Source organism: Periplaneta americana, chromosome 16 (genome assembly GCF_040183065.1).
Source record: "Periplaneta americana isolate PAMFEO1 chromosome 16, P.americana_PAMFEO1_priV1, whole genome shotgun sequence".
Taxonomy (NCBI): domain Eukaryota; kingdom Metazoa; phylum Arthropoda; class Insecta; order Blattodea; family Blattidae; genus Periplaneta; species Periplaneta americana.
The window spans coordinates 60,418,096-60,430,936 of NC_091132.1; the positions used below are offsets into that span (position 1 = coordinate 60,418,096).

A 12,841-nucleotide genomic window follows, 5' to 3' on the forward strand; every position below is an offset into this window, starting at 1 on the left:
TCGGCTTGCTGGACCCTAAACTTCCGAGGTACAACGAATATAGTATACCCACGACAGCGAAAGAAAAGACACAAGACAATATAAAATAAATACATAAATCTAGACAGATATTTGTATATTGTAATCAATATTTACCCCTCTTCGCCTTTTCATTTTGGAGTTTTATCGACCCGTAACATTTTTTTCCCCTACACTCACTCCGCTGAGTCAGCGATCAGCCAATGAGGACGGAGTTACCTGTGCGCAGGGCACGTCCTGGCTGGCAAGGTACCGGAGCGTATCACAGACACCAAGTTGGCGTGTGCTGGTGACCGTGTGCCATGCAGGTGAATCCGCGCCTGCTGTCACATTGTTTGTTTACACAGCGATGTAGCGTGGCCTCTACACTCTAGCAGGTAACGTGACTCAAGTAGACAGTTCATTTCAGGAAGTAAAGTGAATTGCTTTCTTCACTTATGCGAAAATTAATCCAACCAATAAATATTTGAAGAATTGTTTGTCTGTGAATGTTGCAGAAATCTTTATATCTTAATACACTGACAAATATGGTGGGTTGCAAGAACGCATCTGTTTTCCTTCGTTAGCCGCCCAACAGTCCACTAAGTTCGAAGGAAACATCTTTAGCGTTGATGGTCCAATAAAGGATTCACGGTTACTAAGGCTGCTATTACACTATCAAAATTCTTTGACAAAGAATATGATAAAATATTTTATCAAGAATCTTTGATGAAAGATAAGATTTGGGGTGTATTGCACTATATAAACTCTTTTATAAAATACTAGTGGCTTGTGCAGCAAATGCTGCTGCAAACTAAGTTCGTTAGACGTTCAAATAAAAATTTTTCAGATTTATTTTCAATGAAGAATACTTGTCTTTTTAATAGTTATTTGCTTCCATAATAATGGAACATACTCCCTCTGAATGGATTTTTTTAGGCCAAATACTTTCTCTTGAACCTATCCAACTTCAGTTTTTGATTTTCAACGCGAAAACGCAAGTATCAATGTCAGGACGATAGCAGTAGCTATTTCAGGTCATTGTGGATTGTAGGCGAAAGTTAAAAAAATGTCAGGTTTGCTAAGCTTTCGAACAATAGCATTTTCGTATAGCTGCTGCATGTAGAACTTGAAATGTAGAGCGTAAAATCATTTTATCCCACTAAGAGATCTTGCTGAAATGATCTGGAGACTACAAAATTTTCTAGGCCTCTTATTTTATCAGTAAGTAATACCTTTTGATCTTTCCTTAGGAACTGTAATTTTTGCGCTCTGTCGAACCAATACTGAAGACAATGACACATATCAATATCTACACTACACCGCCATTAAGTATATGAAAAAGACCCAACCCCACTGGGCTAATAAATATAAAAATATTTGTTTTTTAATAACAATATTATTATCTTAAGTTTTGTAGTTATATATAGCAGCCACTCAGTAAATTATAAAAATGAAGATCTAAATTAAGATATTCTCTACATTTACTTACATAACTTCAAAACGTTTCACTTTCATGTCATCAATATAGCAACAATATTATGTACAATTAATGAAAAATAGATGCATCATGATATTAACTATAATAATATTTAATTTCTAATGATAATAATGTCATCAAACCACCTCAAATTTCGTAGATTTGAATATCCAATACACAGCTGTACTCACAAAATTATTATACACTGCAGAATCAGTTTTTAATAACAAATTGAATTGATCTCTAAATATGTCGGCAATCCTGCAGGTCATGGCCTTCGTGTAATAGCCTATTGTTTATTGTAGTATGTGTTTTGTTCTGAAATTCAATCAAGTCGGCCGTGATTCGATAAAATTAGTTCTCAAAACTGACAACAGATGGACTTTGGAAAATAGGAAAATTATGTGGGAAAATTGACATTTCACTGAAAACTACTACTTTTCCGAAAAACTTTGGGTTCCAAGCTTCAAAATGAGGGGCCATTTATTAAAATCCGTTCAGCCATTTTCCCGTAATTTCTATTACCAGTTCTAATTATATATATAGATTTTATCAAAGATAACTTAAAATTAGGAACAAAACCTCACCTAACACTTATTCCACAACAGTTAACACGTGTTCCGAGGATTTGTTGGTACTAATATTACGAGGTAAGTTTATAATTTGTTGATATTAATATTTACGCTTCAAGTTTTATAACATCATGAATAAAGAACAGTATTATGCTTGTTTAGCTAGAATTAGTTCAGTTATTACATAACTTAAGCATTTTACTGAAAGAGAAACAAAAAAAGAAACACCTGTGGGTTAAACTGTGGATTGCAAAACATGATAAGAGAGATATCCATCAGAATTTACTGAAAGAGCTACAATGCGAGGACTTGAAAAGTTATACAAATTATTATAAAATATTATTATTATATAATATTAATATTATATTATACAAATTGTTTATTTACAACATTTAATTTCTTTCACACTCCGATATCAGAATTCATGTAGTAGCAGCAGTCCAGTTATATTTGAAGAGTCCACTGCAAGAATGATGGATGTCACTTTCTTGTCGAAAATGAACCAAGACTGACATAGAATGTACATAGAGAGTTATATGGCATTAACACTGATAGTCATTGTCCAGTAATGATCGGAAAATCACAGTTAAGCTTTGAGCGCTAAGCATTTCAAACTTTGAATTGCTTCTCCTGCAAAATGTATTCCAAATGACATCCATCATTCTTGCAGTGGACTCTTCATTTGCGTTCCGTTATATTTGTTTCAAGGTATAGAAATCTTTTATCAAAGATAAGAAGATGCACTTACATTTTATAAAAGATCTTTTATCAAAAAAACTTTAATAAAAGAAAACCTATTACACTGCCATATATTTTATAAAAGATCTTTGTCAAAGAACTTTGATAGTGTAATAGCAGCCTAACTTAGAGATCTGACCCCCCCCCATAATATTTTTATTCCCCCGTTAGACCGCTATCTTACAGATATGTAATATTTTATATTTATGCACAGTACTAAAATCATATATATCCGGTAATTTGATTATTTATTTAGGTCCAATTTATTTATTTTACTTACTTATTTGGTAATTACTTACTTTAGCTCTCGGCGCATTTTCTCGACGATATATTTTTTCTTTAGTTGGTTATTTTCCGACGCTTTATGAACTGCTATGGCTATCTAGCGTCTGAATGCGATGAAGGTGATAGTGCCAGCGAGATGCGTTCAGGATCCAGCGCCGAAAGTTACCCAGCATTTGCTCTTAATGAGTTGAGGAAAATACCTGAAAAACCTCGACCTGTTAACTTGTCCCAACCAGGATTCGAATACGGGCCCGTTAGTTTCACTGTCAGACGTGCTAACCATTACTCCACAGCGGTAGACACGAAATTTCTTCAGAAATCCGTGATTTGAGTCCATGTCATGTCGAAGATATAGGGAAGAGTCGGGTAGTATCGGACATCGGGTAATATCGGACAGTGCGTTTCTTTCATCTACCACCATATGGTAGTACCTGAATGACATGGTTACGTTTCTCTATGCGACATCACAGGAGCGTAACCATGTCAATCAGGTACTATCATCGTGTGGTAGATGAAAGAAACACACTGTCCGATATTACCCGATGTCCGATAATACCCGACTCTCCCCTACGTTCTGTTTCTCTGTATGAAAAGTATACATTTATGTGACAAGGAATCTCAATAATAATATTTGTTTTATGTAATGTGACAGGATTCAGGCCACAAGGCCTTCTCTTTCATCTAGCACATAGGTACAAAAAAAAACACTGACAAAAATAATACAAATTAAATTAAAGCCCTATAGAGGGTCAACAGGGTCAAATAACACTATAAATCACTTATTAAGCTAATACAAGGAAAATAGACAGCGATAATAATAATTAATAATAATAATAATAATAATAATAATAATAATAATAATAATAACAATAATAAATATATTACATAATATTAAGGTTAAACTGACAACAGCATAGTTACAATATTTATTGTATGTTGTGGGTTAAGTCGAAGTTGCGGAACCTGACAGGTGTTTAACAAGCGATTCCATGAGCTAGAATGAGATTCTTTAATTTAAATTTGAATTTTGATATTGTCCGACAGTCTCTGTTATGGTCAGGGAGAGAATTCCACATGCGTGGCATCGATATGCTAAAAGATGACAGCAGAAGGATGTTCAGTGCATAGGAATAGAGAGAAAGTACATGTTCTGGGTTCGAGGTAATGAAAGGTAAACAAAACGGGATGCTGCGTAATAGGTTGTGGATCTTGTCCTGCGTAAAGTGAAATTTAATTTGTACTACCACTACTGCTACTGCTACTGCTGCTGATACTAGTGTAGACCTACTATATGTATCTAAACACATCTACATTTTGCTCCTGCTATTATTATTATTATTATTATTATTATTATTATTATTATTATTATTATTATTATTATTATTATTATTATTATTATTATTCCATTGTTTTGTGTATTGCCGTTATTTATAATATTTGCTATATATGTTTATACTGGTTCAGGCCTTAACTATGCCAGTCAAAATAATGAATGAAATAACATAATAAAGAATTTAAATTGTAGAAAAGAACATCGTAGTGTCATTCTTTATCACTGGAATGCATTGTGAATAGTCTATGGGGTAGTTTTCAATAATGAAAGAACATCTTCTCACAAAGAAGATGCAAATCTTCCCTAATAGTAGTCTACATGTGTCGCACCAGTATAGTCTATGAGCAACTAACCTTGTCTCCGTACGATCTGGAACATAATATGGTCCGTAATCATGCTCGTGATCATTACCGTAAATATAAATATAAATTTATACCTGTGAAATTGCACAAAAATTATAATTCAAACAAGTTAACAATAATTATATTAAGTAATCTCGCTTGTATGTCATTATTTCTAATTAAATATGAGGTGTCACTCGAGCGTTAGTGTGAACATTATAATCTAATAGCAGCTATAGCCTATCAATAAAAAATTTTCGCAGGTAATGGATCCCAATGTAGACTTAATATCCACCATTGGACCCAAATTTATAGTGCAAAATCACTCGGCAGGCTTAATATTATATTAATGAAATGCAGATTCGGTAGCATCATGGCTTTCTGAGCTAGCGCATGACAAACTGAACAAACATTATTGGATCACACACAAAGACTTGACATTACATTTTGTAATTTTGACTTTTTTTTCCACGCATGGTCAATATGCAGGGGCAGGTATTTATGCAGATTAATTTTATCATTTGTGTTTTTTAATATTGGTGTCGGCGGAGATTGTTGGAGATTGATTGTACTGTTGGAGGAGATTAATGGAAATTTTGGAAAATACAATTATTTTGGAATTGGAGTATTAACTCAGTATGAATATTACTTTCCAAATAATTAAAGGTTCGCTGGATTCTGGTAAAGGTGCTGTATGGCGAATAGACAATAATCTGTTGGGTTGAGACTGTACTTAACACGCATTCATAAAAAAAAAAAAAAAAAAAACATGCAGCCCTCAAATTAACACTTTCAAGTTATTAGTGAAATGTTGAATTCTCCGTCTTTCGAGTTCACTAATGTAATCAGAACACCTGGAATACCATGTAATATAGCCTACTTGGATATATAACAAATTCAAGTGAAAAAAATCCGAAGAAAAAACTCAGAATATAAAATTCGCTATAAAACGACGCAATAGTAATTAATAATTCGCAAATGTGTTAATATTTTGCTATTAGAACTCTATTTCACGATTTGTTGCGATTGTTTTATCCGCATATTATTAATTAGAATCACTTAATTCGTAATATTTAGTAAAAATCTATTGTATGTCTATTAAGCTATGTCGTGATTTTCGCGATCTCCATAAATTCTCGACCCTGACAATATGTCATATGAAATATGCCTAATGTAATTACTTTCGTGTTATTTGTGTATTTAAATTGTTAACCTGTTTTGTGTTCAAACGTAAGACCTGAAGATGCTCGAAGTAGAGCGAAAACGTTTGTCAGTATAAATAAGTTAAAATAAAATACTTTGAAATAGATAAGCCACAGACGGAAATATTACTTACTTACATAAGTTTACTATCTGGCTTATCGGAATCATGTCTATAAAACAAAGATGATGCGCTTTTTGTATAGGATCTCTGTTGTTGGATAAGAATAGAAACACAAGTAGGCTTGCCAACTGTTCCGTATTTTCCGGAACAGTCCCGATTTCGACAGTTGCGTTCCGCGTCCCGAAATAATTTGCACACACATTAAAATGTCCCGATTTCATGGCATATTAGATCCCTACAGTTAAATTCCATTCCTATCATATTGGATTTAGTCAGGATTCGAAGATATTTCCGCACAGTCTCATATAGACATGCTTCCAATATGTGACGAAACGGAGAAATGACTCCAGTAGCATGTTCAAGGCAAAAATTTAATTCCCGTTGATGTGTCAGCAGAATGACGGGTGCAATGATCATAATAAACAAGTTAGGGCAGGTTTGATCACAGGATACTTATTGAATCATCTATTCTCTGTGCTCATCTTATACACTTGACTTTAGTTTAGCGCCATTCAGTATTATGTCCCCTTTGTTCTACTTGATGCGCCATTCATGAGTTTCGGCGGAAAAGTGAAGAAAAAAAAAAGACAAATTTATACAACCACTTCTACGATAGATATAGATATCAACGAGGACAACAACAAAGACTTGTAAAATACCGTAGCCCCTCAAGTGTGATAAGATCTGATAGCTCTGGTGATAAATCACCTAAACGTCTCTGTTTTCCGAGAAGAGGGGCTGAAATATTTTGTGTAGGTGGGTTAGATTAGTTCGTGTTAGTTCAGGTTACGTTAAGTTATGTTAGTAATTGCATCAATATGATGGGTTCCTAGTTTCCAACGAGTTAACATTTCTTTTATAAGGAATTTATGCTGTTTTCAACTTGCTTTGTGGTGATTTTGGTAAGTTTTTGTAATTTTTTTATAAGTACTACTGTTGAATATGTGGATTGATTGGTGGAAATAATTGGTGCAGTAAAATTGTCAGTAACGTTTGTGTCTCTAATTTTTACTTACGAAAGTTGGCAAGCCTAAACACTAGTCGACTGGTCAATTGAATGATAGGGTGCAATGAATTTGCAAATAAATTCTTTTGGAATAGTTTATCCGAGGAATAAAAAACTTTTCAAGACACATCAATAAGAAATCCTAGTATAGAGGATTAGCCTAGAATGGCTCTTAAAAAGAATCAATAGATATCACATTGTGACTTGCATAGATTCTAAAGAAATTCCTAAAGTTTAGCATGAGAATCTCTTTCAAATAATATCGTACATTGGACAAGTTCACATTGATGTTTAAATCCAGCGTTAAACAGAAGTACTTTCACTTTTCTTGAATGTCGCTTTGTTAATGTTTTGCTCTCCAACATTGTATTCATCGAGAATACAAAAGTATTGCCAACTTTCCTCATGCATCCACCTCGTTTCACTTTGAATAGTTTGAGTGGGTAAACTATTAATAGGCTATATGAGCTGCCATACGATTTGCGAACACCATTTGTTGGAATTTGTGCATCACTCGAGCGGTCATTGAATGACGACTCTGCTATAAATAGAAGGTACTCAGGTACCGAAATAAAATTGTCTTGGCTCTGAACGAAAAGGAGGTAGGAATGTAGAAATGTTCATCATTGTTTAATATACTCCACAGTATTTTAATTGCATGTATAAACTGCGTCAGTGGTTAGCCGGAGTCTCGTATCCTACTACCAGCACCGGCCTCTTTCGAAAGCTGTGAGGCTAGGCTACATATTCTACAGGCGCTACATTTCTGAAAATTATGTAATGTCTTACACACACGTATAGTAGTTAATGGCCTCAAGGCTGTCTCTGGGCTAGGTTACCCGAAGGCTGCCCTATCCGTTCAGGACTTTGCATAATAGTTTATACATGTATGACCATTGCCTGATGAAAATACGTATAGTGACGGTCACGTAAGAACAGTTCCTAAACAGCAAACATTGCCGTTTTGTCAGTATTGCCAACTGTTACCAGATATCACCATCACCATATGAAGTAAAATTACGATCCTACGTACTGAATGACGTATTTACTTACCGTACTTTACCTTTATGTTGGAAGCTTATTCTAAATAATTCAATAAATAATTTGTAACATTTTCGTAGGCAAACTCTACGAGAAAGGGATCAACATGTTAGGTATTTTGTCTGGCAATATGAAATTCATTGGTTTGACTAAACGATTGATTCACGAGACCTAATCTAAAAATGTATTTTGTTTGACCACATTAAATTATTAGTAGCTACTAACTCCAAAAACCGAATATCACTATGATATGTATACTTACTCATAATAATTTTGCTAGTCTAGTTATAGTTGTCCCCGTGAACATAATTCCTTCTTCATTATCTTCTTTCGGTTAAATCTGAAAGAACAGAACTCCAGTAGGGGAAGTTATCCCCACTCTAGCAGCACGCTTTATGCTGTCTTGGTGGAGTTGCTGCCATGCTTTTTCCTCTTTTTGACATTACTTACTTACTTACTTACTTACTTACTGGCTTTTAAGGAACCCGGAGGTTCATTGCCGCCCTCACATAAGCCCGCCATTGGTCCCTATCCTGAGCAAGATTAATCCAGTCTGTATCATCATATCCTACCTTCCTCAAATCCATTTTAATATCTTCCCATCTACGTCTCGGCCTCCCCAAAGGTCTTTTTCCCTCCAGCCTCCCGACTAACATTCTATATGAATTTCTGGATTCGCCCATACGTGCTACATGCCCTGCCCATCTCAAACGTCTGGATTTAATGTTCCTAATTATGTCAGGTGAAGAATACAATGCGTGCAGTTCTGTGTTGTGTAACTTTCTCCATTCTCCTGTAACTTCATTCCTCTTAGCCCCAAATATTTTCCTAAGCACCTTATTCTCAAACAACCTAACCTATGTTCCTATCTCAAACTAATAACTAATAACTATTACGTATTAATATTAATACTTATATTAATTAATTATTAGTATGTTCAAATTTCACTAGCTTCCAGTAACCGGCTCAGAAATCTAGTACAATTTTAATTTCCTGGAACTCAAATACCAATAACGTCTGTCTCAGCTGCCAACATAACAGTTACAAAATCACTACCATTTTTACTATTTGTCAGTATCGAAATTCGAAACGAAGTTGACAGAAGAAAATTCAACCTGCAAAATGGAAAATCACCGCGATTCACTAGCATATGTAGTAATGGGGGGGAAAACGTTTGACAATATACTGTACATATTATATTGTTTTTATAGATAAATGTCGTTGATTTAGCATAAATGTAGCCTATACAAAATAAGACACGATCGAACTAATTTATGAGATTTTTATATTTGCTTAAGTCGCTATTTAGATGTGATATAGGCGTAAATGTTAAAATATATTATTTGTCATGAGATTAGGCATGCTCTTTCCTTTCTCCCCTTCCATTCAAAATCTTAATTCACCGATTCACAAAGGGTTAAAAATCGGAAGGAGATATCCTCGTATCAGTTTTTTTTTCTTTTATGGCAAACATAATAATTACAACAGAGTAGACCCACTTAGGATAAGATGAAACTGTGTCGCGAGACTATTATTTTTCGTTATTAACTAAATGTCGGTGAAAATTTATTGTGGAAAAACGTCGTGGTAAAATTTCAATTTCGAATGGTTTCGCAACTCAAAGCCATAAATGTGTTGCAGAAAATTGGGTAAAGTCTGCTCTGAATTGACTGACATCCCACTATTCGCCAGATTTAGTTCCCTTAGACTATGACTTACAGCGCCTACCAGAAGTTTGACACTCTTCTATAAGTTAAATGATGTTTCACTCCTGGCCTTAAACTCATGTATAAACTCCAGGGGTGCTATTCATAGACATTTCGCTAGTCCGCGCTATGAACGTTCTAAACTAGCCCCGGCTATCGACTGGTTACTTGTACAGGATTCATATCATATCATATAATATCGCTAACACTGGTTTATGAATACGAAAAACGTTAGTTCGCTGATCATCCACAGGAAGCCCGCGCTAAGAATGTCTATGAATACGGCCCCAGATGTTTATACAGGGACCAAATGCCTGTGAAAAGTGAAGTTTTTACTACAAACTCAATCTGTCTATATTCCAAACTATGGATTATATAAGTTAACGATTTTTCTGTTATAAACCTACTGCAAAAATTACATATTTTGTAGGAAAAAATTAATTACTCCATAATGAGTTGACTTAGATCGGTGAATTATGAGAAAGAGTTAGAGATGTCTGAAATACTTCTTGTGTAATTCTCGCTTTTTGCTTAAAAATTTTATGACAGTTCGTGCAGGCATTGTAATCCAGATTGTTTTTTTTTTTCTTTAGAAACAATTGCCATTTTCTAAAATTCTCTTGAGCTTGAAATTCGCGGAAAATAGACCCGAGTCCGCCACTATCATTCACATCATAACATTGGGAATTGGTAACAATGGTTAGTCAGCTTATTCCTACCATTTTTATTAATCAGCTGTGGAGTTTGTTACAAGTGTGGAAAGGTTGGATTTCTTCCTTGAAAAAAAAAATACTGTAGGTTGAAATTCAGTGAGTGTGGACGTGAAGTCGCAGATTATTGAGATGTGGAAGAATGACTGGAGGTAATTTATAACTCCATTCCAAAATTCATTGATCTAAGTCAGGCCTGCACAAGGTTTGCGCTCTCCGAGCCGGCTCACAGCTCATGAGCGGAATGCAGATATTAGCTGCGCTCTGTATAAGGGTGGACTGGAAGAAGGGGCGGATCACGTACAAAATCTACACAAAAGGAAGTACTAGTACGAGTGCTTATGAAATGAATTCCCGTTCAGTGTTTGCAGAACTATCTTGGACTATTATTAATTAATAAATAAATATTTATTTTACAGAAATAATAGAAATTCTATACCTACTTAAATGTACAATATCATTTTGTTATATTTTTATTTATCAGTACATCAAAACGAGGTTTTATGCTGTTGGCAGCTGAAAGGAACAGTAGCCTACTGGTCATACTGAAACATCAGTTACAAAAGTTCGATGTCTGCCTTTATTAAAGTTGATTATAGAAAACAGTTGCTCACAAATATAAATGTTGAGCCAAACATAGCAATCATTTTCACAGCCAGCCTGTGTAGTCGTGGATATTATTGCTAATGTTTAGTCTTGTAAACTCAACCAGGCTAGTAGTATTATTCAAAAGATCTTTAGCCTTTAGGTCACATTGAAGATCAATAAGTTCGACCTGTAAATCGTTAAATGTTAAATGTTATGTTCCGTCTTTTAGATTCCTCCATACTGTACTATAGCAGTAGATAAGCAACGTGAAACTAGTTACTGAAAATAAGCCTACACACTGCACTCCACTAGATAACTGAGTGGTCGTTTCCCTCTCCTCTACCTATAGCAAGTCTATGTCATTCTGACGTATCTTCCTCTCCGTTTCGGCGAGCGGTAAACACCGCTCTCCCGCTCCGAAGGAGCGCGCGCGCTCGTCGAGCGCTGTTTGTGCAGGCCTGATCTAAGTCATAGGCGGGAAGAGAACCGCTTCCTTGAGGGAACAAAGCAAAACTATAGAATCCCCATATAACGGGGTTATAGGGGACATCATTTACCTCCTCCGCCCATTATAGCTTGACTGTGGTACAGTACAGCATATCGGAATATGATCATTTAATAAAGGTATTTTCGGGATGCATTTTCTTACTGTGTTACATCCATATCCGCGATGTTTCGGACCGAATTGTATAGAATTTGAACTGTAGATCTACTACGAATTATAATATGGCATAATTTAAAATAATCCCTTTCTTTTTCTCTCTCCTACAGAAACATGTAACTACGTAACAGTGCTAACGAATGTTTTTATAGGCCTATTAAGCTTTCCTGAGGATATCATATGAAATTTAAACTCTAATTATTTTATTTAATATCGTCTTTAAGTTTACACATTATACCGGGATCATTTTCCTTTTTTCTGCATTGTTGTGCAAAATGTTATTCATATTTTTCCAAGTGGCAGCCTAAACACCTACAGACTTCTAACACATGAGTACAGGCTGTTAGAAAAGAAATATTACAATGCTTCCAATCCTCAAATGAGGTATAGGAATTCTTATACATTCAGAAATTTAAAATAAATATTATAGTCCAGACAAATGATCTGAAGACATTAATTCGTCAATTTAAGCACAGAACCTTAATCATAAAAAAGCAAAAAAGATTTTTTGAATTCAATATTTTCTAACGTTAATAAAAAAAAGAGTTGAGCCAAGTTTGGGGACCCCCATAACTCCGCCTATGATCTAAGTCATTCCGGAGTAATTTTTTCCTACAAAATATGTAATTTTTCAATAGATTTCATAACAGACAAATTGTTATATAATCCACAGTTTGGAAGATAGATAGATTGGGTTTACAGTAAAAACTTCACTTTCCACAGGCATTTGGTCCCTGTATAAGCATAAGGGGGTTTGACGCAGCCAGGAGAGAAACATCACTTATAGAGAGGCGTCCTTAAACTTTTGGTAGGGGTATAGCCTACTTCCGGAACAAAAAAAAATAAAATAAAACTTTCATCGAATGAAGCAATAATGAAATTACTGTGCAAGAGTAGTTTGTTGACAAATACAAATTTTTAATAGCCTTAGAATTACTTTGACCACGACGGTCAAAGTAATTCTAAGGCTATTAAAAATTCGTATTTGTCAACAAACTACTCTTGCTTTGTGTATGCAGTTAAAAGGAGATCATGTTAAATACATAAACATTTGTTTTC

At 34.8% G+C, this 12,841-nt stretch overlaps 1 protein-coding gene across 4 annotated transcripts in view; it reads left to right on the forward strand.

Annotated features, from left to right (window-relative positions):
* Positions 1 to 270: 270 nt before the first annotated feature.
* Positions 271 to 12,841, forward strand: part of LOC138716359 (cyclin-dependent kinase-like 2) — a 142,781-nt gene continuing 130,210 nt past the window's right edge. For all 4 annotated transcript variants that reach the window (XM_069849360.1, XM_069849362.1, XM_069849364.1 and 1 more), the window contains exon 1: positions 271 to 395. The gene's annotated coding sequence lies outside the window, so the exon portion shown is untranslated. The remainder of the gene's footprint in view (positions 396 to 12,841) is intronic.